A 26,779-nucleotide genomic window follows, 5' to 3' on the forward strand; every position below is an offset into this window, starting at 1 on the left:
TAGCAATAATAATCTCCCTCAACTTTTGTTTACCTAGAAATGTCTTAATTTCTCTCTCATTTTTGAAGGAAAGTTTTGCCAGCTATAGAATTCTTTGTTAACTGTTTTCTGTTTGTTTGTTTTTTGTTATTGTTGTAGGCTTGTTTTTTGTTTTGTTTTTGTTACTCCTCACCCGAGGATATTTTTCCACTGATTTTTAGATAGAGTGGGAGGGAGGGAGAGAGAATAAGAGAAACATCGATGTGAGAGAGACACATCAATTGGTTGCCTCCTGAACAACCCCGACTGGGGCAGGGGATCAAACCTTCAACCCAAGCACATGCCCTTGACCGGGAATCAAACCCATGACCCTTCAGTCTGAGGACCAACACTCTAACCACTGACCAAAACCAACCAGGGCTGTTAACTGTTTTTTCTTTCAGTACTTTATATATGTCATCCATTGCATTTCTGGATTCCAAGGATTCTGAGATAAGTTGGTAAATAATCCTATTGAGGATGTCTTATAAGTAACAAGTAGCTTCTCTCTTGATGTTTTTGTTCAGATAGAGTGGGAGGGAGAGAGAGAGGGAGAAACATCGACCTGAAAGAAACACATCGAGTGGCTGCCAACCGCATGACCCAACCAGGGCCGGGGACAAACTGCAACCGAGGCACGCACCCTCAGCGGGAACCGAACCCGGGTCTCTCTGGACCGCAGGCCGACGCTCCAACCGCTGAGCCAAACTGGCCAGGGCTCTTGATGTTTTAAGATTTTCTCTTTGTCTTTCAATAGTTCGGTTACAATGTATGTCAGAAGGTATCTCTTTGAGTTTATCCTACTTGGTGTTTATTGAGTTTCTTGGAAGTTTTCAGCATTATTTCTTCAAATTATATTTGTCTCCCTTTCTCTTCCCTACTGGGACTGTCATCATGCATATGTAGACTTGCTTGATGATGTCCCACAAGTTTCTTAGGATCTGTTCACTTCTCTTCATTATTTTCTTCTGCTCTTCCAACTTGATCATTTTAATTGTCCTGTCTCAAAGTTCAATAAATCTTTCTTCTGCCTGCTCATGTCATTGTTGAACTCTCTAGTGAACTTTCCATATCAGGTATACATTTCAGCTCCAGAATTTCTGTTTGTCTTTTTAAAAGTAGTTTTCATCTCTTTGTTCATATCTCATTTTGTGAGTGCATATTTTTCCTGATTTCCTTTAGTTTTTTGTCCATGTTTTTCTTACCTCTTTGACCCCCGTGATGCTTCAGTCTGGGAGCAGCGGCTGGATCCTCGGCCAGAAGAGCGCCCCCGCCCTCACCCAGGCTGGGTCCTGAGAGAGGAGAAGCAGGGGCACAGTGCCCCCCAGGCTCGGCCACCCAGCCCAGGGCTCAGGCTCCCGGCCGTGGAGGCTGTGTGGCCGGGAATACAGGGGGCTCTGGCGGGAGGGTCGCCACACCAGGCTGCAGGCAAGGCCCGGGCCCTTCTGTTCTAGTGCCTGTGCTCAGTGTCCCGACTTCACGGGGGCTCTGGCTCCTGGGAGTAGTTGAGGTCCCGTGGGCATCGCAGTGCTGGTCCACACAGCCGCATCCCTCCACCTGGGTGTAGCTGAGAAGGCATTTGGGAGAAGGCACACCCCGCCAGCCCCAAGCCCACTGCGGGGACATACTCGGGCAGCCGGTAGGCACGCAGACTTCTGTGCTCACGCTGAAGAGCGTCGTGCCCTCTGGACAGAAGCAGCCTTCCGTGACCGGGCCAGCGTTCTGAAGGGCCCTGCAGGGGAGCAGAGGGTTGGCGGGGCCCCTGTGCTGTCCAGGGCAGGGGGAGGCCACCCTGGGGGTTCTGGGGGTCCGGGAGGGAGGGCAGGCACATACAGGAGGCTGGGGCTGGTGCTGTCGCCCCCGTAGCAATAGGAGGGTTTGGAGGGGCCCCAGGGCTGGTACACCTTGTCAGCAGGGCAGGTGAAGGCTGTGCGGAGGGAAGACATGCCTGAGGCCCAGGGCTCCAGCCGGGAGTGAGTCTGAGGCTGTGCTTCGGACCCAGGTACCTGCTGAGGGCCCACATCTGCTGGGGCTGCAGCCTGGCAGCCGCCTCCTCAGGCCCACCCGTGCGCCCGGTGTCCCTGCCTGGATGCCCCTACTTCTCTCCAGGAGACAGCATGCACTGCCAGGGGGCCCGCCCTCCTCCAGGAAGCCCACCAGTGGCTGCTGCCCGGCGGAGGGCACTCACGGCAGGTGTTGTTGGTCCAGCTCCTCCAGTCGAGGCACACGCCCTGGGAGTGAGGCTTCCAGCTCCAGGGCGGAGCCACCACGTCCGCGTTGGTCACGTGACAGTGTTCGAACAGGCAGCCTTCCAGGTACGGGCTCAGGGGATCACGGCATGGCACAGCTCAAAGACCCTGCAGTCAGGGACACGTCGGGGTCAGCCCTGCATCTGGCTGCCAGGCTTCCCCTGGGGGGGCCGTCAAGCCACCGAGTGCCCCAGGATCCGAATGATGTGGCTGTGACACGGCCTGTTCTTTCTGCCCATTCCCCACAGGGCTCCCCCTCCAGCCTGCAAGCCTAGGTGTGGGGTTTGCACAGACCCACCCCATGCTGGCCCGCACAGCCTCAGGCTGACAGGGAACCAGCCCCACCGAGCCCTGAGCCTGGAGTTCCTGCAGGCAGGAAGGCTGTGCTTGGAGCCTGGGGATGGCCCCTCTGACCTGCACCAGGTGCATCCAAGAGGCCCCTCCTCTCTCCACTGGCCCCTCCTCCCTCGGCCCGGATTGGTGGGGCAGCAGAGCGATCCCGCCCCCACAACCGCTCCCAGAATCTCACTTGCTCAGCGTCAGCTGGCAGATAGGCGAAGGGGGGCATGGGGCAGGGGTCGTGGGCCAGACATAAGGGGACGTCGGGGGAGGCCCGTGGCAGGATGGTTGGTGGGGTTTAACACCTTCCAGTGCCCCTACATGTCAGAACAGGAGGCCACCATCGCCGCCCCCAGGGAGGTGGCACTCGTCCTTGGGATCATTGGTGATGGTTCCTGGGGTGGGGGAGGCGGAGTCACAGGGCTGTGGATGGAAAGCCACTCCAGCTTCCCGTGGGCCAGTGTCCCCAAGCTGCGCTCGCAGAGTCCTCTGGCTCCCTGTGCTCCCCCGGCCCCAGGAAGCCGGACCCTGGGACGGTTCCGAAGAAAGGTGGACAGATGTGGGCCTCAGGTGTCCCTGCAGGCTCAGCGCGCCTCTGAGGGACGCACCTCTGCTGACCACGTGGCCCCCCAGGGACTCGTCAGGGCCGCGCCTTCTCACGCTGGACACCATTGGCCTCAGGTAACGACCAGGGACAGGGCTGGAGGGGCGGTGTGGGGCTCACCGCACTGCCCCTCCGTGTTGTTGGCAAACTTGCTGAAGGGCACCTCCACCGAGAAGATGAGGCGGGTGAACATGACCTGGACGCCGATCTCGGGGATGGTCACGTACATCTTGATGCCGATTTGGGAGACCTCGATGCCGCCTTTCCCGAAGCCGGGGCTGACCGCCTTGCCCTTGAAGATGATCTGGACCCCGAGCTGGCGGAGGCGGAGGAGAGACGAAGGGCGGGGCCGTGAGCCGCCCCGCCCACTGAGCCCCGCCCTGCCCGCGGATCCCCGCCCCCCGTCCTGCCCACAGAGCAGTTTTCCAGGAAGGTGTAGTAGGTGCCTTCCATGGTGATGTAGTGGGGGTCGCCCCAGCCGCTGCACACACCTGCGGGCGCACCGGGGGCCTCAGCGGGGCGAGCGCGCCCGGCTTCCGCAGCCCCACCAGGGCTCTCCCAAAGCGCGCATCTGACTGGGGCGCCACGAGGAGCGGGAAGTCCTGGGCTCTTCGCCGCCTTCACCACCCAGCACAGAACTGCCTAGGAGGGGCTGGAGGAGGCCTGAGCTGGGGCCGGAGCCCTGGGCCTTCTCCCACATGGCACAGCCCAGGTGCCTGGGCACCTCTGCACTGGACACTCCTGGTGGAGGCTGGGCATCACCCATGCACTGCCTACTCTTGGGAAGTCCTTCCTGGTGTCTAACCCGAGCCCCCACCCACCCGGCAGGCTCCCTGGCTCACATTGGCATTGGTATTGCAGGCAGCAGCCATCCTGGCCGGCCACCTTCAGGGCAGGGTAGCCGTTGGCGCAGGTTGGCTTCTGCACCTGTGGGCATGGGCGTGGCTGCAGGGTGATGACGTTGTTGCCTTCACAGGTGGCCTGAGAGCAGTTGGGCATGGCCCAGGTTTCTCCTTTCTATGGGAGCAAAGACAGCTCAGGCGCCAGCCCACCAGGACGCCCCCAGGAAGCCCCTCAGCGCCCAGAGCCTGTGGTGCCAGGTGGTCTCCCTGAGAGAAGACCCAGCAGGGAACAGGGATGGGGACCATGCCTTTGGGTTTAGCATTGGCACCAAAGCTCTCCACCCCCACCCTACCCAGGGCCAGTGCCGGGCTGGCTAGGAGGATCTCACGGGGTGTGAAGGCTGCCACCTCCCCTCTGCCCATTTCTACCCTGTTCCCCACACATGGCCTTCCCAGGCTCCACTCCTGGTCTTCTGCCCCGACCCCACACACCCGCCATGGCTGTCCGGCCCTGTCCAGAGCATCAACCGCCCACTCTGGACCCATGTCACCCGCCACCAAGAGAGGCTCAACTCGGGCCCCACACTTCTGGCTATCTGGCGGGCACATTACTCCAGCCACATCCCTATGTCCAGACTGCAAAGCCTGGTCATCGCCCACCGAAGCCACAGCCTACCTGGATGGAGGCTGGGGTCCCCACATTAGCCCAGGAGCCCCCAAGAAAGGCAGGAAGGGGAGGTTAGTGTTTTTGGAGGCACTGCATTGGGGCATCCCTGTATAGTGACAGACACAGGGGACGAAGGAGAGGAGCAGGTGGGGAGGTCACCAGGGCGGTAGGTGGCGTGCTGGTGGGGCAGACGCGGTCAGCCTTTGGCACCACGTGGCAGTCCAAGCTGCACAGGGCATAGTAGCAGTGGCCGCTGAGGTCGACCTGCTGATACATGATGGACCCTGCAAGGCGAAGGGGCGGGGCATGAGAGGTGCGCTGCTGGGAGGCAGCACAGCGGGGACTGGCCAAGCACGTGGCCGCTCCTGACGTGGCAGGCGGCCTGCGGACCAGATGTCACTGGAATAATTGCTCAAAGACAGCTATGGTGAAGCTGTGATCACAGAGACAAGGAACCAGGCAAACGCCACATACCTGCAGGAAAGAGCTTGTCGGACACACTGCAGTAGCAAGTCGTGGTAGATGGTGCTGCCGAGCTGGGTGAGGTCATGGTAGGAGCCACGAAGGGAGACTCTGTAGTGGACACATACTTGGAAGTCCTATATGGAGTCACAGAGGACAGAGGGCAGCTTCTCGGGGCTCACAGCACAGCACACGCACCTCGAAGTTGAGGCCCATCCGGGATCTGCCCACCTGGTCTCGGTTGTGGCACACCAGGCCTGTGTCGGGGTTACACTGCACGACCTGGCCCAGCCCCTCGATGCTGACCTCAGGGTGGTTCTCGGCTCGACACTCCAGGTGGCAATGTACTCGGGCCGGCGACAAATTTTCTCTGCACTTTGGATGATGTTGCTGTAGGTTTCCTGGTCTCCGCCATGGGGCCCCGGGGACGGAAAGTCCACGTTGAACCACTTGGTCCACGTGCACGGTGGCTGGCAGGTGGTGTTCCCGGGTGGCGTGATGACATGTGTACTGGGTACGATTTTGGTTGCTGTGGGCACATGCATGGAGCTGCTACTCTTGTGGTGCGTGGAGGTCAAGGAGACTCCCGTGGTTTCGTGTGGGGTCGAGTGCGTGGCCTTAGATGTCACGGGTGGGGTGGTCCTTTCTCTACATACGTCCACCCACTCGCAGCACTGAATCCGGGTGTGGTCGTTGTAGCAGATCGGGGGCAGCGGGCCCCTGTTCAGGCCCACCAGGCCCACCAGGCCCACGCTGCTGTTGCCGACCACGTCCTGCCCCAGCTCCGCCAGCGGCGTGGGCGGGCAGCGCGCTGCCCAGCACTGCCCCTCGCTGGGCCTCTCGCAGAAGGTGGACCTTTTGGATCTCAAATTCTGAACTGTCGAAATCTCCCTTGCCAGTACCAGCCTCAGGGTAGCTGCCATCCAGCCACTCGGTCCAGCTGCACCACCTCTGCCAACAGGGTCCCGGGGCGCTGGTCCCCGTGGAGGTTGTGGTTGAAGCCGTCGCTGAGACTGGCATTGGGGTGGGGGCTGAGAGAGTTGTTTTCAAGGTGGAGAGGTGCCCGGGTCAGGTGGACAGGTGCCTGGAGCAGGTGTTTTGCTAGTTGTAGAGGAAGTGCTGGGCCAGTCGTGGTGACGGGCTTGGGGAGCTGTGCTCCCTGTCAGCACAGAGGTGGGCCCTGGGGTGGGCCCGGTGCGGACTGTCTCCTAGGTGGCGGGCGGGGTGCTGTGGGCTGGACCCCAGGAGGTGAGGCAGGCCCGGGAGAGCAGCACAGGACCCTGAGCTGGTAGTGGTCACCGAGTCCGGAGACCTGGTCCCTGTTGTGACAGAGCAGCCCACCGTGAGCTGACCTCCACGCGCTGCCCCAGGACCTGCAGCGGCCCCTCCGGGGCGTCCTCCACGCAGCATTCCACCACCCGCGAACTTGGTATCCGTGGGCACGGAGGTTGTCCAGAGGGTCAAAGTCGCCACTGTCGACTCCCCATCCCGGGCGGCTGACATCCAGCCACAGTGACCACTGGCAGTCTTCCCGACAGGCTGGGGTCCCTGGGGGCCGGGGCGTCAGGGCAGGTTGGGGAGAATTTCCAGCTGTTCCCAAACTCCAGAGCATCGCCCTCCACGGACTGGCTCCGCGTGGTGAAGTCCTTGATGGCGTTGTCATCGAAGTTCCCGCACAGCCCGCAGACCCTGCCCTGCAGACAAGAAGGAGAGAGTGCTGGGGGCCCAGGGCAGGCACAGGAGGGACCAGAGCCCCTTCCCTGCCCCCACCCCCTGGACTCCTTCCCTGCCCCGACCCCCTGGACCCCTTCCCTGCCCCGACCCCCTAGACCCCTTCCCTGCCCCGACCCCCTGGACCCCTTCCCTGCCCCGACCCCCTGGACCCCTTCCCTGCCCCGACCCCCTGAACCCCTTCCCTGCCCCGACCCCCTGGACCCCTTCCCTCCCAGGAGGAGGAGGGGCGCCTGAGACCGCACAGCCCTGCTCCGAGCACAGACCCACGGTGCCAGGCCCGAGCCCCTCCTGGAAAACAGGGAGTTCGGGCTGAATGGTGTCCCCCAAAGTCAGGCTCAAGTCCTGACCGCGGGACCCATGAGTGTGGCCTTCTGGGGAAAGAGGGTCTCTGCAGATGAGACCAAGTTAAGAAGAGGGCCACCGGGGTCCAGTGGCTGGTGTTCTGGGACGAGGGGCGTGAGCACAGACAGACACAGGAGCTCTGTGGTCACGGAGGCACAGTGAGGGGTGCGGCCACAGGCCGGGAGCACTGGAGGCCCCAGAAGCTGGCAGAGGCAGGAGGGAGCCTCCACAGCCCCTGGAGGGAGCCGGCCTTGCGGCACCTGGGCTGGACTTCCGGCCCCAGAACCCTGAGAGCAGGAGCCCCGGTGTGTCCTGATCTGTCCCGGCAGCCACAGGACCTGCCACGGGACCCTGCTACCCACAGCATGGGAGCTCGTGCCACCCACCCCAGCAGGCAGGCCCAGGCCACTCCCCACTCTCTCCGTCTCTGTCTGTCCCTCTCTGTCTGTCTCTCTGTCCCTCTCTCTGTCTTCATCTCTCTCTGACTCGGTCTGTCTCTGTCTATCTTTCCCCCTAACCCACACCTCCTGCTCCCCCTTGGTCTAGGGCGAGGGCCGTGGCAGGTGGGGGGCCTCACCTTGAACTCGGGGCTGAGTCTGAGGAAGATGCTTGTCTTCTTGTCCCACAGCAGCGCCAGGCCGGCCTCGGTGTCCCCCACCGGGTAGGTGCCCACCTGGCGGATGGAGTAGGGAGCCTCGGGCCCCGCACCCTCTCGATCACCTCCACTTGCCCATCACTCGGCTTCAGCTCGTAGCTCTGTGCAGGGAGGGGTCACTCAGAGCCGGGCGAGGACCCAGGTCCCCTCCAGGGAGGCCCATTGGCCCTGTGAGCCCCCCTGGTTCAGCCACAGGAATGCAGCCTTTCTAGGGGTTCCTGGAGCCTCCTGGGGGTGCCCCACCTCCACCCAGTGCCCCACTCACCCCCAGGAAGATCTTGATGTCTCTGGAGCAGGTGGTCTCCGTGGTGCCGCAAGGAACCTTCTTGATGACCACGCGGAAGGCGTTCTGGGCACTGCCGTTCCCACCACAGCGGTCCTGCAGGACAGGGAGGTCTGCTCACCTTCCCAAGGAGAGGCCGGGACAGGGCTGAAGGGGGTGCGCGGGGCCTCTGGGACGGCTGGGGACCCAGGGGACGCACCTGCACCAGCGTGTACTCTCAGTCCCCGCTGAAGCTATAGCGCTGCCCGTCGAAGGTGAGATAGAGGCCATCCCTCTACATGGTGCAGGTGGCTGGGCAGGGCTTGTCTGTGCACTGCCACACCCAGCTCTTACCTGTGCTGCAGGAGGGGGTCAGGCCAGAGTGGGGTGGGGCAGGGTGGGGCAGGGCAGGGTGCCCCTCCTGGAGGCTCCTGGGGGATGTTCTGGTGCTGACTGGGGTGTAGCCTCAGGCCTGAGGCCTTGCCTGCCAGGGTGCCCCATCCATGGCAGGACCCCAAGGTGGCCCACGGCACACGTACCAGGTGTTGCAGCCCACCCGGATGGTCTGGCCGGCCTGGTAGCTGGCCTCGTGCATGCAGGGGCAGTCGGTCACAGCAATGTAGCCGCCCTCACTGTCGGCCACCAACTCGTCGGGACACACGCAGCCAGGCACGCACTGGGGGCTGTACTGTGGGCAGGGCAAACACATCAGTAGACGGGGATGGGACAGAACTTGCCACACGCAGGTGGAGGGTCCCCGGATGCCAGCAGCGGGGCCTGCACCCTGTGGGTGGCCTGTGGGGGAGGGGCACAAGGACAGCGGGCCAACAAGCTCTCAGGCAGGGGTCCTCCTGGGACCAGCCTGGGCCATGTGTCCGCAGGTGCCCACAGTGCTGGAGCAGGTGTGGGTCATGGTGGTCGCAGGGGCGTGGGGATGCGGGTCACTCACACAGTCCATGTCCAGGGTGTGGCAGCTCTTCTGACAGCTGGCCCCAGAGGCCCCCAGTGTGGCATTGCGACAGTCAGAGTAGACCATGGGCGGGGCACAGGCTGTGGAGGAAGGGCCATCAGGGGCAGCCCAGTCTGCAATGTGTGCACATGTGTGCATGTGTGTAGTATGTACATGTGTGTTTGTGCACATGTGTGTGCATGGTCAGCCCGTGTGTGTCCACACCCCTGCCGCCTCTCACTGAGCACGGAGGGCAGGAACTGCCTGACCGAGAGGCTGATCTACAGCCACCACCAAGCTCACTGGGGGTCATCGTGGGAAGATAACCAAGGGCCCTCCCTCCCCCCTCCTGGCTTCCCTGGGTCGGTGTGCGGCCTCCGATGCAGGTCAGTGTGCCCTGTGTGCAGGTGCCCCAAGGAGAGGGTGCTCAGAGGGTCAGACCCCCAGTGCCCCCACCCTTCCCGCCCTGAAGGGGCTTTTACCAGACAGCCCCACACTCGTGCAGAGACTCCCCACTGGGGACCACGGAGTCCCCGAGGTAGCAGGGATAGGCCTCAGCAGGCACACAGCTGCCCGTGTTGTCCAGGAAGGTGCTGTGGGCGCAGGTGCAGCCGTGCATGGGCAGGAAGCTTATGCCACAGGTGGGGTCCTCGCTGCTCAGGGCCCGGCAGCTGGGCTGGCAGCTGCTGATGTGGTAGTGGTAGGTCATCGACTTGGGGCAGGTGTCCATGGGCCTCGCTGCAGGGCACCGGAAGAGGGCGGCACTCAGGACGAGCCTGCTGTCTCCAAGCCCCCGGTTTCCTGGGCCCCCCACGCCCCCTCCAGGGCAGGATCCCGGGATTCCCTGGCCTCTGAGCCCAGTGCAGGGGACGGGCCCATGGAGCACGTCCTGCAGCCCCTGGCTCACCAGCCCCTGGCTCACCCAGCCCCTGGCTCACCCAGCCCCTGGCTCACCCATCCCACACACTCACTGCACACACCAGCCCTCCAGCCGCTGAGCAGCATGCCCCGTGCAGCGCAGGCGTGGACATAGGAGGACAGGGCAGCGCACAGGCCATCCTTGGGCTTCTCACAGTTGCATGTGTCGAATAGGCAGTTCTGGGGGCGCATCGGGCGTCAGGGACCCCAGCCCACCATGGTGAGCACCCCCGTACTGCTGCCCGGCCTCCTCCAGGACCCTCCCTCCGCACCCCTTGCAGAGCTCTGGAGCTGGGTCTCTGAGACCCAGCGGGTCCAGCCCTGCCAGGTCAGCCTTGGACTCCAGAGCATCTCGGCCGCCACCCACTTATCTTTGCACCCCCGGCCTGTTACGGGGACTGGAGGCTCGAGACAACCCAGGACTCATGGGCGAGTGAATGAATGAATGGGAACCACTTGGCCCCAGGCCCCTGTATCATGGCCCTGAAGACCCTGTCAGGCCCCCTGCAGGTGGCGCTGTGGCCAGAGGGGAGAGGCGGTGGGCAGTGTTACCCAGTAGTAGGAGCTGGGGCTTAGGGTGGTGTGGCACTGGGCGAGGGGCCCTGCGGGTCCGTGAGCCGGGAGCACCAGTGCTGAGCGTATTTCTCTGTGGCAGAGGAGGAAGGGGTCAGCATGGCAGACGGGGCACCTTCCTTTTACCCCAAATCCCCGACGAGCTGGGGTGAGCAGGCCTCCAGGCTCCTGCCGGGCGCCCCACCCGCCTGGGTCTGCACATGTGGACGGAGCCTCCCGGCACCCCGCTTTGTTTCTGAGCTCACCGGGCAGGGGCAGCACGCATGTTGGTGCGTTGCCTGTGTGCCCCAACGGGACGTCCCTCCCCGCCCCCGGACAGGGTGGGCAGCTGGAGCCCAGACCTAGGACGTCCTCACTAGGAGGCGTCGGGGGTGGGGGTGCCTACCATTCTCCACGCTGAGGGAGCAGAGGTCCTTGAAGCTGTTCTTGACGTTGGGGCAGCGGCCTGGGTCTCCCAGGTGATAGTGAAGGCGGCGGCCGTGCCCTCCACCACGCTGCTGAGGGTCCGGAAGTTGTCTGGTTGAAGTTCCCGCAGAGACCTGGGCTGGGAGGGCACATGAGACCCATGATCCCCGGCCGCCAGGGGTGGGCTCGGGCACCCGGGTCAGGTAGCACCTCTTACCGCAGGTCAGCCCCCGGAGCTCGGGCACCAGCCTCAGAAACACCTGCATGGTGGGCACCAGCTGGATGTCCACCTGCAGGCTCAGGTGGGTCTGGGCGATGATGAAGAAGGTGGAGGGTCTGACGAGTGTGATGTTGTCTGCAGACACAGGGACAAGGGCCTCAGTGGGGCCCTAGGAACAGGACCCGGGGGCTGGGGCAGGTGCCCTGTGCCCTCACCTGCTGAGCCAGGCAGCTGGGTATAGGTCTGGTTCACAAACACCTCTCCGCTGGCCTTCACCACCACGACCTGGAGCGGCAGGGGCGTGTTGGCGGCAGCTGGAGGTGAGGTGTCCGGGCTTTGCTGGTGCCCCCGCCACCCCTGGAGACTGTGAAATGTGCCCGACCTCTGCCCCATGGGGAGAAGCAGATGACCTGCATCCCCCAGGGCTCTGGGCTCACCCCAAGTTTTCTACAAGGGCTGAGGACTGTGCATTTTTTCAATCATGTAAAAACCAAAGTGATTGTATACATAGACACGCCACCGCCCCCTTCATGGGCCCTGGGGACGGTCAGTCAGAAGACCCACAGGGATGGACGCAGTGAATGGGGCAGGGGGGTCCCCGGGCCACGCCTGGCGCTCCCTGCCCACACCAGGGCGAAGGGCCAGGGCAAAGGTCCCTCCCTGAGAGGCCGCCCCCACCCACAGCCGGGCTCTGTGCTCACAGTCTGGCCCCCACCCAGGCTCAGTGTCAGGCTCCTGGGGCAGGTCTCGCTGTCTGTCAGCCCAGCGCAGCTCCGCCAGGAAGGTGACGGCACTGCTGTTACAGGGCTGCGGACAGGGGTCCTCAGGCTTCGCCCAGCCCACCTTCCCCTTCCCGCCCACGCTGGAAACCCTGGGGCGCTGGGGCAGGTTCCTGGAGGACCCCAGGTGGCCCTGGCTGCACATGGCCCAGGCAGGAGACCTCTGTGTCCTGCGGGGACCCCGGGCCACACCTTGGCCAGCACGTAGCTGCAGTCCCTGTGCACGGTGTACAGCCTCTCGTCGAACGTGGAGATGTGGGCATTCGCACTGTGGGCACCCAGCCCCCACCTCTGCGTTCTCCCTGGGCCTGCCTGCATCACCGCGCAGACCAGGACCCAGTGGAGAGGGCGCCCAGGGTCCGGCAGCTGCCCTGAGAGGGCCCCTCCCAGGGCTGCCTGAGGAAACAGGAGGGTGGGGGCTGTCCCATGGCCACCTGGGGGGACAGGAAGGTGGGGGCTGTCCCAGAGCCACCTGGGGGGACAGGAGGGTGGGGGCCATCCCAGGGCCACCTGGGGGGACAGGAGGTTGGGGGCTGTCCCAGGGACACCTGGAGGGACCGCAGGGAGGGACCGGGGCCTACCGGTTGCTGCAGTCTGTGGAGAAGACAGCCCCCGGGGCATAGGTGGCTCTGTTGTACACACAAGAACACTGAGACACAGGGACACAGCCAGTCTGGCCCATGTCATTGAGCACCCTCCCTGCAGAAGGGGGCGGGCTGTGTGATAGGCGCTGGGTGGACTGGGTCCACCGCAGGATCACAGGGAGGAAAGGGGTCCTCTGTCCCCGGTGGCCCTGCCCCAAGGGTTTGTCAGACCCAGGGGCCTGGCAGCCGAGGGCAACTCAGAGGGCCCTTCCTCCTCGGCCTCAGGTGTGGTGGTGCCCGCAGCCTGGGGGCCCAGAATGCACCTGCGTGATTCTCGGGGGTGGGGGGCAGTGCTGGGGGCTCAGCCTACCCTCTGGGCAGAAGCAGCCGGCCACGCAGTGGTCCTCACAGGGCTGGGAGTGCTCCAGGTTGGAGCAGGGGACCGCACAGGGGGAGCTGCACTCTGGGTTCTGCATGTTGTGGGGGCAGGTCTGGGCTGCAGGGGGGAGGCGGGCCCATGTCACCTCTGCCCCTGCTGCCTCTAGGGCCGGGCCAAGACTGTGGGACAGGGCAGAGGCCCTAGGACACTCACGGCAGAGGCCGGGGCCCTGCCAGTCCAGGGGCAGCCCCCAGCGTGAGCACACTGGAGGGAGAGCTGGGCGAGGGTGTGGCAGAAGCAGCGGTGAGGTCCCTGTGCTCGCATAGACAGAGGTCTTGCTGGCAGGCCTGCAGGAAGCTGCTGGTGTCCACCAGGGGGTGCAGCCCAGGAACAGCTGGCCCCTCAGGAGCTCCTCGCAGAGGCCCTGGGGCAGACCCAAAGCCAGCTGAGTCCAGGCTTGGAAGGCCCCTGGGCTCACAGTCCCTCACCACAGCCCAGTGACTGTGGGAGTGGGGCCCTGCCCGGGGCCGTCCACGGCTGACCAAGCCTGCAGAGCAGTTCACTGGGGGCACAGGGACGGGGTCCTGACACTGCTCCATGGGGCCGTCCATCTTCTGCAGGTTTCCAAACTCGATGGGGGTCAGCTTGGCATCTGCAGGAGGCACAACACTGAGCTTTGCAGGTTCCTGGTGCCCCCTCGCCACCCCCACTGCCTGAGGTGTCCTGGCTATGCCCGCCTGCCCCGTCCACACTGCCGGGTCAAGCAGCGGCTGCATGGGACATTCAGAGGTCTGGAGATGAACTGAGGGGCCACCAGGCACCTGGCTGAGGCTGGTGCACAGCTCAGAGAGCTGGAGAGGAACCCGGGGCTCTGCCGGCCCTCAGAGCCCAGCCACGCCTGTCTGGACCTCCCTGGCCAGGGCCACTGGAAACCCCTCTGGGTGGGCTTCATGAGCCTGGCAGGGGGGATCTGGGGATGGTTCGGGTTGCACAATAGTCCACTGCTTGGTGGCAAAGACTCAAGGACAAAGAGCAGTGACAGGGGCTAATTTCAGGAGAGGGTTTGTGTTCAGGGTCTACCGAGAGCCCAGAGCAACCTCGCTGAGGAAAAGACCAGCAGCTACACTGCTGAGAGCATGCAGTGTGCCAGGATCACATGGGTGTGCATGTGTGCACACTGGGCTTGTGTGTGTGTGCATGTGTGCATGCTGGGCTTGTGTGAGTGTGCCTGTGTGCTTGCTAGGATTGTATGGGTGTGCATGTGTACATGCTGGGATCGTGTGGGTGTGCATGTGTGCACACTGGGATCATGTGAATATGTGCAGGGATTTCTATGCACATGTCTGTGCATAGCTGTGTGCAGGTCTGCACTTGTGTGTGTATGCACATGTGTGTGGTTGGATTGTGTGGGTGCAGGCGCACACAAGTTGGAGCCATGTGACTTGGGACCCTGGGAGCGGCCTGGCAGGGAGCAGAGTGGAAGAAGCCGGAGCAGACAGGGGACGGCTGCCCCCAGGGCTCGCTGTGGGAGAAGAACTCGTTGAAGACAGGGACACCGTTGAACTCTCCACAGAGCCCACAGGTCTGGTTGGCGTATTTGACATCCAACTCCAGTGGAAGGAGAGGACACGTCAGATGCCTGGCCCACCAGGGAATCCAGGACAGAAGAGTGTGGGAGCCTGGGACCCCACAGAGGGGCTAAGCCTGCTCAGAGGAGACCCACGCACTCATGGGGCCACGAACCCAAGCAGCGTCCTGTCCTGGAGGGGACGTCATGGGCCCCATCCTCGGGGGTCGTGAGGGACGGGGTCTGACCTTCCCACCCTACTCCACCCAGAGCACCTTCCCCCTCCGGGGAGCCTGTCAGGCTGCAGCGCCCCGGCCTCCACCCAACCCCACTCACCAGGAGGCTATTGTCCTGGTTCCACATGAAGACCACGTCCAGCCTGGCCTCCACCTTCAGGTAGCTGGCGCTGCGCTCCACCAGGACCCCGGACTGGCTAAAAGGCAGCCGCATCCTGTGGAGAGAGGGCCCGCGGAGGCGCGAGGGGCATTCGAGGACGGGGAGTGGAGGTCTGAACCTCGGGAGGAAGGGTTACCATGGTCACGGATGTGACGAGTCCACCATGGCACGGACGGCACCAGGATGACAGCGCCAGGGGCCCCGGGGCTCTGGGACAGCACAAGGGCCCAGGGGTCAAGTGCAGGGCCTGGGGAGTGCTCCACCCCCCCCACCGCGAGGGTGACCTCACATCCCTCCCGCCACCCAGGCCCTGGGCCTGCCAGGGGCCCAGACTCACGGGTGGCCATTGACCAGGGTGGAGCCCTCGGGCAGCTCCAGGACCAGGCCCTTGAGCTTCATGGTGACCCTGCCGAGGGCGCTGGCCTTGGACTCCGGGCCGCAGCGCAGCTGGACGTTGAAGTCCTCGTAGGCGGCCCCGCAGTGCACAGAGAAGACGTAGTTGCAGAGGCCGGGGAAGTGGAAGATGTGGCCGTCGAAGGTCTTGTAGTGGAAGTCGCCCCACATGCTGCAGACCCACTCATTGCGTGCCGGGTTCGAGGCTGTGGGAAGAGCAGCAGGCCATCCTGAGTGTGCCCCCGCCTCACGCCCTCAGGTGCCTGAGTCTAGGCCAAGCCTCTGCCCGAGGGAAGGAGTCTGGGGAGCTCCTGCCAGGACCCAGGGGCCCCTGTTCCAACTCTCAGTCCGTGTCCACACAGAAAGCAGGACCCGAAGTCGGAGGAAGGAAAACCCATATACACAGGCCCAGCCCAGCCTCATGGGGTCACTCGCCTCGCACCACGGGAGTGGTCCTCAGAGGTGGGAGGATGGTCACCCCAAGGGGTGTGTGGCTGCGGGGACAGGGGCGGGTTGACACACAGCCCCTCTCGCCTCCCCCAGGGCACCCACAGCTCAGGCAGGGTGGGGAGTCTCTGCCCAGCCAGGTGTTGGCTCCCACACCAGCTGGGTCCCGCCAGACATGGCCTCCCTGCCCGTCCACACACACTCTGGCCACCAAGCAGCTCTCCCCGCCTTCCCCCTCCTCTCGGCAGCCCCCTGAGCCACCTGGGCACCCCGTGCTCATGCCCAGCCGGCCCAGGAGGCTGTTTGCACCCAGAATCTCAGAACGTCTGAATTGCCCTGTGGCTGAGCAGGTCCCAGGGGTGCTGCGATCAGACAGGTGCGCTCCCTGGGAGTCCTGCTGGGGAGAGGCCCTCGTGCCCGCCTCCCTGGCTCCATGACTCCCACCTGGTCTTCCTGCCCATGTGCACGGGCACGAAATATCCGCCCAGCGAGGCTGCCCCTGCCGCGTATGTGGGGTGTCCCCCAGCCATGTCCTGGCCCCTCAGTGGACCAGCTGGAAGGCACCCATGGTGAGTGTCCCCTTAGGGTCTCTGGCAGGTGGGGGGCTGTGACAGGTGGGCTGACTCACCGCTGGACCCATGGGGGCCAGGAATGAGGTGCAGGTGCTCATCCCTGGGCTTGGCAGAGCAGCTCTGGGCCCAGCCTGTAGGGAGAGGAGGGCCTGAGTCGGGGCAGGGCACACGTGGTGTGCTCAGGGGGCGGGGGTCTTCCCTCTGTTCGGAGCCGGGGTGCTGATGGCGCCGGGAGGCTCACCTGGGCCCACAGCTGAGCCATGACCCTCCCTGAGCATTTGGGACATCCCAGGCCCCGACATGGTGTCTCCAGGGCCACTCATTAGAAGGCAGCAGCCGCCCAGTGCCAGGCCCCTGAGGGGTCGGGGGTAGAGGCAGAAGTCCCCACAGCCTGACCGGAGGTCCCCAGGGCTCTGCAGGGAAACCTGAAGCAGGTTGGGGTCTGGGGCCCAAAGTGGGCAGAGCTTGTTCTGAACGGAGAGCTCAGGGCTGCTGAACATGGGGCTCAGCACAGGCGAGGCCGGGGAGGGGCTGGGAGACAGTGCGTCGGTGCCAAGCCCCCCAGGAACCCTGAGGCTGGTTTGTGGGGTCTTCAGAGGCTGGCCAGCATGGCAAGAGGGGCACCAGCCCACCCCCAGGACCCTGAGGGGGAGGATGGGATCAGGGGTCAGGGGGCCAAGAGCTCTGAGCAGCAGAGGAAGACAAGAGGGTGGACCGTGTGCGCCAGAGGCTGCCCACAGACAGGGAGGGCGGCAGGGGCCAGGGGACCTGGGCTCCTGCTTCTCCACCTCAGGGCCCTGCCGCCCCGAGAATCCCACCCAACCTCAGGAGCTGGAAACCTCGGGCGGCTTGCGGAGCCGGGCGGAGCGGCTCACAGACACACTCAGCTTGTACGGAGCCAGCGCAGGGCCTCTGGGCTGCCTCTGCCCTCCAGGGACCAGGGCCCGCCTGGGAAAGCCATCTGGCCTGCGTCTCACCTGGGCCAGGGCGAGAGCCAGGGCCCAGAGCGCAGCCGGCTTCCTCGGGCCAACACCCATCCTGCGGAGGACAGAAAGGAGCCGGGCAGCCTCTGAGGACGGACCTGCGTCGGCAGGAGGCTTTTGTAGCCCCGGAGCTGGCCCAGACCTGGTCACTTCACGTGGGTGGGCCGGGCATCCAGGTAAACAGTGGGCACTGGCTTTGGGCTGGCTGGTGGCTGGAGCCAGGCAGAGATGAGCATGCTGCCGGGGGGTGGGGGGGGGTGTCCTGAGGGCGCCTCACGTCCTGGCCTCAGGCATCCTCCTGCTGGGCCCCCACCTAGAATCTCTCTGGGCACATGTCCACATAGCCGGACTCCTAGTTCCTGGTGCTCAGGGAGTCTGCTGGTCTCCTCACCGGGGCCAGCCTCACCGTCACCGACAGAGGCTCAGGGGGTGGCCCCCCAGTGACCTTCCCCACCATGCAGCCCGCCCAGTGCTTCCCGACCCTGGCTGTGATTCAGGCTCCTGCCCCACGCGGGCAGCGGGCAGTGGGCAGCCCGAATCACCTGTAGGCCTGTGGCCGCAAGGGACAGGAGTGTCTATGCCCACAGGGTGGGGAGATGCCGACTGGCCCCACCCCGAAACCGTCCCCAGGGTCTTTGCCCTAATGTGCAGACACCTGGCCTCACCTGGGGAACACAGAGCTGAGGGCGGAGGCGGCCTGGCTGGGAGCTGGGGTCCCGGGGCCCCCGAGCTGTTCTGAGAACCTGTTGCCTTTTCTCTCAGGACCTGTCCCAGGCTCCTCTGGTCACCTTCTCTGTGAGCCATCCCCTCTCCGTGCCGGCATTTGGCCCTGGTACGTGGGACAGAGAACTGACAGGATTGTGGGGGAGGCTGGACAAGGGAGTGGGCCCATGAGCGGTCATACTAGAGAAGGGGTGCGTGAAGAATGGGGGAGTAGTGGGGACCCCGACATCTGACCCGTCTCGCATAGCTGGGAAGCCCTGACCGGCCTCAGAGCTGGACACCAGGTCACCTGTGCTGGGCCTGTGGGTCCCCAGGGGCAGGCAAGTTGACAGGTCTGGCTTGTCCTTAGACTGTGGATGTGGGAACCAGTGCCTGGGAAGAAGGTCGAGGGCCTGCGTTGGGCCAGGACCTGGGGCGAGGGGGGTGGGAAGAACATTGCCTGTCCCTGTCACACCCCAGAAAGGCAGGGACGCCACAGGTCAACCAGCGTCCACACTCCCAGCACAGGACCGTCCCTAGTCCACACCACAACCTCTGGCCCATCTGAGTCACCAGCCTGGCCCTCAGAGGGGTCATGCCCTGCATGTCCAAGGTTGAGCTGACCCACCCAGCGGCGGGCACGGTGACCTTGCGTCCCGAGCACTTCCAGGCCGAGACGCTGCTCGCGATGGCACCCTGCGGGCCTGCCTGTGGGTCTCCAACCACCTGACGGGTCACAGGCCGCCCTCCTGCTCTGAAAATCTACCAGACTGCACAGCTCAGGGGGCCCAGCTCACGCTCTCGCTCTCGCTCAAGGGCCCAGCTCTGGAGGGGCCAACGGGATGGGTCCTGAGCCAGGACGGGTGTGGGCCAGCGACCTGGACTCAAAAATCAGGTCCTGCCCTGTGACCTCCCGAGCCCAGTGGGGCTGTGGCAGGGGTCCTTCAAAGCTGCCTGGCATGGCCCTGCCCTCCCCCTGGGGCTTCGAGCTCAGGGAGGGTCCTGCAGGGGAAGGCGAGGCTGAGCCTCAGTTTCCTCATCTGGAACAGGGGTCCGTGGAGGTCCTTGCAGGAAGGGGGTCACACGGGCAGGGGACTCACAGTCTGGGGCTGTGTGCCTGGAGCAGGGGTCACAGGTCGGGACACCCTGGCCCAGGCAGCAGCCCAAGAAGGCTTTTGTCCCCTGAGGCCCCGGGAGCTGCCCAGCCTGTGCTTGGGTCACAACCGGCCCCCCACCCAGATCTGATAAGCTCATGGGTTGGCTGGAGTCCAGGGAGAGAGAGGGCTGGGGTCCTGCCCTCCAGGATCTCCGGACGTTGCCATGGAGATGGGGGGACAGTAGAGGGTGTGGGGAGCCGGGTGGAGGCCCTGGCTGCATCCCAGAGTGTCACTCTCGCTGACACGCTATCGCAGGCCGCTGAGTCACTCGGGCGCTGTGATTCGGGACAGGAAGCGGGCCCCAGATAGCCCTGGGTGTGTGGGTGAGGGGCCAACGCTGGCCCAGGGGAGGAGGAGATGCCCGCCAGTCCCGGTCCGACCCTGCAGGGGGGCACCCCTCTTTCTGTGCCCCGTCTCATCTCCCTTGCTCTGTATGGGTTTTCTTCCTGTGGCCGTCTGCCTGTCCTCACTACTCCATTCCCACACTCTGGGTGGGTCTTCCGTCTCTCTTGCGGGTTTCTGTCTCCTCATCGGTTTTTTCATCTGTGTCCTCCATTTTGCCTGGGGACCCCACAGGTCCCTGCATGCTGGCTGCTCCTTCAGGAGTCCAGGGCCCCCTCTTGGGGGCAGGTGAAGATTAGGCCTGGACCCCAGGACCCCCCTCGGGCAGCGTAGTCCTCAAAGCTCTGTCCTCAGATTCATAACACGACAGAGGCCTCCAGCTCTCTCCGGGGCCCCCTTCTCGGGCACAGCCAAAGGGCCACCACCCACCCACTCTCGGGTGTCCCGCCCGCTCCTCTGCCCTTCCGCTCCCTCCGCAGCCGCCAGTAAAGGAGGCAGCCACGGGCAATGCCAGGACCTCGAGGCCCCGGCTCAGCCCAGCCCTGGCCTGGCCTCAGCCCTGACCCCAGCTCCAGCCGGGCCTGGTCTGTTCCTGGCCAAGGCACCAGGACTCGGGCTGGCCTCCACTCGGCTGGCCCCGTGTGGGGTTCTCCCCCCTCGCCGCTTCTGTTCTGGCCTCTGGACACAGCAGAGGTCCTGAAGCAGGACCTGCAGTGCTGGTGGGGGGGTGGGGGTCGCTGGGTTCTGGCCCGCAGGGCCTGGCGGCTGAGCCCCCTGCAGGGCTCCTTGCCTCTCCCCTCCACCAGGCCAGGCGTGGCTTTGGGCAGGGAGGGGGCTCCAGGGGGCTGGACAAGGAGGCGAGTGCAGCATGGAGCCTTGGATTCCCCCCCTCAGGGTGCCTCCAATCCAGAGGTCAACAGCTGCACCCAAGGCCTCCCTGGGCAGAGGCAGGGCCTGGAGCAGCCCAAGCTGAGAGTGGAGTCCATCTCGGCCTCTTTACCCCACGTGGGCCTGCTGTCCCCACACTCCTTGGGGAGCCAACCTTTCATTCAGTCCTTAAACCAAAACCGTGTCCGACCGGTGTGGCTCAGTGGACTGAGCGTCGTCCCATGGACTGAGAGGTCCGGGTCCTCGATTCCAGGTCAGGGCACTTGCCTGGGCTGCAGGCGTGATCTCCAGTACGGAGCATGCAGGAGGCAGCCAATCGATGGTTCCATCTCTCCCACTCTCTCTCTCTCTAGAATCAGTAAAGACATATTTGAAAAAAACAAACAAACAAACAAAACCACTGTGTGGTAGGAACTCCCCACCTCGCAGGCCACAGGCGGGCAGTGCCTGGCCAGGGGAGGGCTCCTCCCTTCGGGAGAAGGTGGTATCGGGGACCCAGTACCCAGCAGCTGTGTGGCCCTGGGCCCGCGCATGGCCGTCTCTGTGCCTGGGACTTCTCACCTGGGAGCAGTGGGCTCAGGAGGTGCCCAGCACCAAGGCGAGGCTCTCCAGGTGTCCTCTGAGCTGTGCCTGGTCCCTGGGAAGTGCCCCCACCGCCCTGGGTTCCACCCCCCTCCGCGTCCCTCGATGGGGTGGGGGACACTGTTTGATGCTCAGCCTGGCCTGTTTGCGGGAGCTGTGCTGAGATGCGGGTCCACCCTCTAAAGGCCAGCAACCGGAAGTGCGCAGCTCCACGGGTCTGCACGGGGTCAGCGCTCCACGTGCACCGCCGCCGGCTCCTTTCAGAGCATCGTTTCCCCCGGGAAAGAGCCCCGTGCTGTCAGCAGCCACCCTGTTCGTCACCTCCCGCCCCAGCCCTGCAGCCACTAATCCACGTTCTGTCCCCTTGCACTTGGCCAGTCTGCCTGTTTCATAGAGATACAGTCATACGCTAGTCAGCCTTTGGTTTTGCTTAACATGTTTCTAGGGTCATTCGTGTTGTGACAAAGGTTAAATGTATAGTGTGTTATTTGGAATTAATTACAAGATTATTTAAACTAAAATTAGTTTAAATTTTCTGTATTTGTTATGTAGCTCCTTAAGTGATGGATCATGAGAACTCTACATTTAGTCCTGACTGGTGGGGACTTGGCTGTCTGATATGTGAAGTGATTCTGGGACATCTCCATTCAGAAAATTCATAGAGAAAGTCGGACAGGAGGAGGTGCCTGGGCATGTGACGGGGACACTGAGGAGTATTTCGAGAAGTTTTTGGAGGATGCTGAGTCCATCTGCAGGATGGCGGGTTTGGCTCCGGGCAGATCGGAAGTGGAGTTGCTCACTCCGTCCCCATCACGGGTGGTGGAAAGCCCAGCTGTCTTTGTCCGCGTGCAGGGGCAGCAGGAACTCGGGCTAGGGAGAGGCCGCCAGAGGGCCTTCCTGGTGTCCCCTGGTGCGAGGCCAGAGGGGTTTCCTCTCCATCAGGGCCTTAGGGAAAGTTCCAGAGCTCATGGGGGAATGGTGGAGCTCGGTTTCTGATCAAGCAGAGCAAAGTGGAGTCGAGTTCCCTGACTGCCTTCTCCAAGATGCTGCTGCGGGGGGAGCAGGTGCCAAGGTCACCTTCTCTTCTCAGAGCACAGCCGGCCTCCTGCGCTGACCATCTTCATATAAAACTAAACATAAAGCAGAGTCTCCAGCGTACTTGGAAACCGTTAGGTTTCTCTCTCGCCCATGTTTCTTTTCCTTTAGCTAGCTGCCAGGGTCTGTGGTCCTACCGACACCCCGACGCAGCCTCCCTGTGCCTGCCTCTTTCCTGACCTGTCGGGCCCTGCAAGGCTCCGTTACAGCAGGGAGACGGGCTCCCGAGGCGCAGTCAGGTTTGACCCTACTGTGTCCTCGGGCTGGACAGGGTCCCCGTTCATTCACTCGGTGTCTGTGGCTGCCCAGACACAGGGAGTGAAAGGAGCTCTCTTTGTCACTTACGTAAGCCAGTACCTGGATGTGCTGAGCACATTCTTTCATTCATTTCCATCTGCGAGGATTTATGAGCATCTGCAGTGGGACTGTCCTAGGCACTGGGGACCCAGTAGTGAGTGAAACACAAGAGCCCCATCCCCCGGACCTCTTCCTACTGCGAGGTGGTGGGAATGGACAGGAAGCTGTGTGGACTGTCAGACAGTGGGGTGACGGAGAAGTGGCCCCTGACCTCGGGCAGCCCTCGCAGGGTTCCCAGGGGAGTGACGTGGTGGGAAGAGACTGCAAGGAGGTTCAGAGGGAGGCAGCCAGGGCTTTGCAGAAGTTCCCGTGGGGGTGGCAGCTCAGGCTGGATGGTGGCAGAGGCAGGTGAGAAGCGGTCAGATTCTGGCTGGACAGGGAGGTGGTGCCTGCGGGTTTGATGCGGGGAAGTCCAAGCCCTGCAGGGAGGGGAGAAGGGCTGGGACCCTGTCCTGGCTGCACCCAGTGGAGCATGGGCAGGAGAGGCGGAGCCGGGAGAGATGATGCACAGGAGCCGTGCTGCGGCCGGGCCGTGGGTGTGCAGTGGGGGCTTGTGAACCTTCTTCTGTGGCTTCTGGTCTCTGGGGTCATCAGCCACTTGGGGAGGAGAAAGGTGTTGGAGGTGTGAGCTGAGGAGGGAAGGTGTCCAGAGGAGAGTGGACGAAGGGAGGCGAGGGTGACCCTGGCAGCATCAGAGGCCCAAGTGGGTTTGAATAAGGGGGCTCGGAGGCCCCCACTGTGTGTCATGCTCCTGTCCCAGGAGCCACAGCCTGTTGGAGTCACGGTTCCTCCTTGCCAGGGTTAGAAAGACAGGAACAAACAGAGGGGAGGCTGCTTGAAATGCAGCAGAGGAGGGCTTGCTGGCCATGCAGTCGGGTGTGCCCAGGGAGAGGCAGGGCGGGGATGGAGGGCGGGTTCCTGGGGCACGTGGGAATCCCCGCGGGCGTGCCTGTTACTGAAGCGTATCAGTAGCTCCTGCGAGTGGATAGCGGCTGGACGGTAACTACCTTGGTTTCCGTCTCCTTTTGTTTCCATGTATAAGTGGTGCGTGTTGGTGGCCTGTCACTTAGCAATGGGATCAGGGGCCTTTCTTCCAGCTCATTCTGCTTGGGTTGACAGTGTTTAGTCAGCTTCTCCATATTTAACAACGTTCTGGCCAAGCTGTTGTTCATGTTCAGCTGACAAATATTGACTGAGTGCTCGCTACACTCTGATCGGACTGCAGGAATGTAAAAATATGAATTAGAAACAGAGCCTGCTCCTGGGGAGCTTACCGGCTCACGGCAGGCCTAAAATAAACAGAGAAATAACTACAGTAGACAGGAGGTAAGCTGGAACCAGAACGTGCTCTGGCCTTTGCCTGGGACTTGGATTTATGTTCAGAAAAGCGGTGGGTGCTGGCTATGAGCTTGGCCTGGGGTCAGCACACTGTTCTGGGAGGGCCAGGTGGTCAGTACCATTTAGGCTTCACAGGTCTCTGTCAGTCTATTCAGGCGACCTCTAGTGGAGAAGCAGCAGACAGCTGGACCGCTGGGCCGGCTGTGTCCCCAGCAAACCTGTGTAGTCAGACAGCCAGGGGGATGCGACCCGGGCTGCAGCTTCGGAGCCCTGGTCTGAGTTTTTGAGCTCCAGGTCTTTCCTGGGTTGTTTTCTGCACAGCCAAACCTTTTTGATTGATTATCACCGTGGAGGAACGTCTTTTTGAATTTGTGACAATTCTAAACATGTAAGTAGGGAATACCTTTGAGATACTTTCTATTACTTATAAGGACATAGCATTTTTAGAATGAGGTTTGCTAAGTTTTTGCCTAGCTGAGATCCTACCAATCTACTTTATGACTAGATTACGTATAAATAATTTCTAAGGATAAATGTAAGTTAGCATTACATTGGTATCTCTGATGTGCTCAACGGTTTCTCTTTTAAAAATTCCCCTCATTTTTTTATGGTTAAAAACTTTTATACTTAAGGACTTACTTAGCCAACTCTATTTATTGATAACTCAGAGGAAACTTGAGTTTCAACTCATTTTTGAAGCATCACATATTCTAAATTGGTGAAATCTGAATTGGTGAAGTTTGGTTGATGCTCTGACATTTGACTGTTTAGATGGAGTCGCTCTTGGCCCCCCGATTCTTTGGTTATTGTTGGGGAGATTTTCTGAGTCTCTTGTACCACAGGAGCTTCTTCACTCTGTTGCTGCTTCCTACACAGTTCCTCACCAAGGGTCCCCAGCAAGGCCCGGGCTGCAAGGGAGGCGGAGCAGCTGGAGTGAGCTCGCGCCGTGTTCAAGGATAGTAACTTCAAGAGGCTGCAGGCATGTAGTTAGAGCCCCATTCTGCCCTGATGTAAGCACCCCTGGGAAAAGGTGGGCCTCAGACCAGTGGCTCCAGGTCACCTGGTGCAGCCAGGTGTGTGTGGCTTCTGCTCAGATCCCCTTGCATCTGCTTCCTCCTCCCTCCCACCCTCACTGGGCTCCAGCGGGTCCTCACAGGCCTTCCCAGCTGCTCTGGCTTCGGGCCTGGTGGCCAGGGGTCTGCTGGGCCATCATTGCCATGGAGCTGCCCTGCGTGCTGCCCTCTCAGAAGCCCCAGCAGCGCTGCACAGCCTCCTGGGCAGTGTCCCCTTCTGATGTCAGTGCCGGGCGCATTTCCGCTCCGTGTCTCAGAGGTCCTGGCTCCACACTGAGGGCCTGGAGCCATCACTTGCGCATGCTCAGGCCCCAGATGGGTGCCCGGCTGGGCCCTGCAGGTGCTGGTGGCGGTGGATCACAGGCATGGACAGACCGAACCACCATCTGGGCTCTGCCCTCAGGGCTGCAGGCCGCTCCAGCAGTCTGGACATGAGGCGGCCCTGCAGGGTGTGGTGGGTGTGACCTGTGCAGTTCAAACGTTCATGGTCGCAGTGCAGGACTTAGGCTCTGTGTGTCACACGAGTGTGCCCTCCCTTGGGTTAGTCCCACACTGTGCGGATGACACTGCTGTGGTGCCGGCACGGGAGAACGATGCAGCCAGGTCTCCCTGAGGGGAGCCCACCCCAGCCTGTGCACAGTGGCAGCAACAGCCACAGGAAGAGCAGGGCACCAGGCAGGGCCTTCAGATGGCCGCTGGTCTCGAAAGCTTTTCTCCACCAGGCCCAGGGCCGCCTGGGGTCGGGAAGGCAGGCAGGTGGGTCTTCTCTGAGGAAGGAGGGGTGACAGGGGCGCGGTGCTGAGATGTGTGGGACAGAGGCTCTGGGAGGCTCTGGGGTTTCTCCTGAGTTGAACCAGAGGACCGTGGAGGCCAGGTGACAGCAGTGTTGATGGTGACGTGTCAGGCACTTTCATTTGAGTGGGGGCAGCACGGGTCTGGGCCTTGGGTAGAAGCCGCTCCTTGCCAGCCTTCCCGTGGACTGTCTCCCCACCTAGTGGTGACAGCTGCTTTCAGAGAGGTTCCACCGGTGACACTGGGAACATGACTTCCTTGGCCCTCACCTCACTGTGGTGTGTGTTCTCTGAGCTGCCGGGCGCCCCTTGTCCAGCCTGCTGTGCTTTCTTCCTCACTCCCAGAAGCACAGAGGTGGCCACACTGACACACCCTGCCTGCTTCCTGAGCCCTGGCACCCGAGGACAGCAGTGCCAGGCCCTGTCCCAGAGGAGGGTCTGCTGACCAGCCTCCCTGAGCTGCAGACCTTAGATAGCACAATGGGGACTGCGGAGCAGGGAGCCGCTCTGTCCAGGTTCACGTAGACTAGGCGGGCTGTCACCCAGAGGGAGGCTGAGGGTCAGGGGGGGGTGAGGATCCAGGGCAGAGGGCCTCCCTCCTCCTCCATGTTCCCACAAGGGCACCCGGCCACCCTCTTCACCCTGGCCTGTCTGTAATCCATTGTCCACCGCAGAAAAGGGGCGCACAGGGTTTCCAGAGGTGTGTGGGTGAGAGAGCTGGCCGGACAGTGTCCTTAGGTCTGTGACACTGACCACATCTGGGGAAGAGGTGGGAAGTGCTTCAAATGAGGGGCTTGGCCAGAACGAGGACTGGACTCCACGTGCACTGTGTTGTTCATGGTTTTGGAAACCCGGCAGCCCTGTGACCTCATGGCCGACACCCCCTTGTTCTTCTTGCGCAGCTGCATGCGGTTTATTGGAAGGACGTCCTGGACGCCAGCAGCTCTCCAGGGTGAGGTGTCCACCTGGACCCCTCCAGCATCACCTTCTGCAGCCCGTTGCTACAGGCTGTGTCTCCACCCCCTGGCAGAACGAGGTACTGCCCTGGTCTGCAGGCTGGGTTACCCTAGGGCGAGGGCAGAAAAGGACAAGGATGTGTGTGCATGTGTGTATGT

General features: G+C 62.6%; 1 pseudogene; it reads right to left on the minus strand.

Moving 5' to 3' along the window:
• Positions 1–1,368: 1,368 nt before the first annotated feature.
• On the minus strand, positions 1,369–26,572 carry LOC118623816 (annotated as a pseudogene).
• Positions 26,573–26,779: the final 207 nt, after the last annotated feature.

Source organism: Molossus molossus, unplaced genomic scaffold, assembly GCF_014108415.1.
Source record: "Molossus molossus isolate mMolMol1 unplaced genomic scaffold, mMolMol1.p scaffold_m16_p_10, whole genome shotgun sequence".
NCBI classification, from domain to species: domain Eukaryota; kingdom Metazoa; phylum Chordata; class Mammalia; order Chiroptera; family Molossidae; genus Molossus; species Molossus molossus.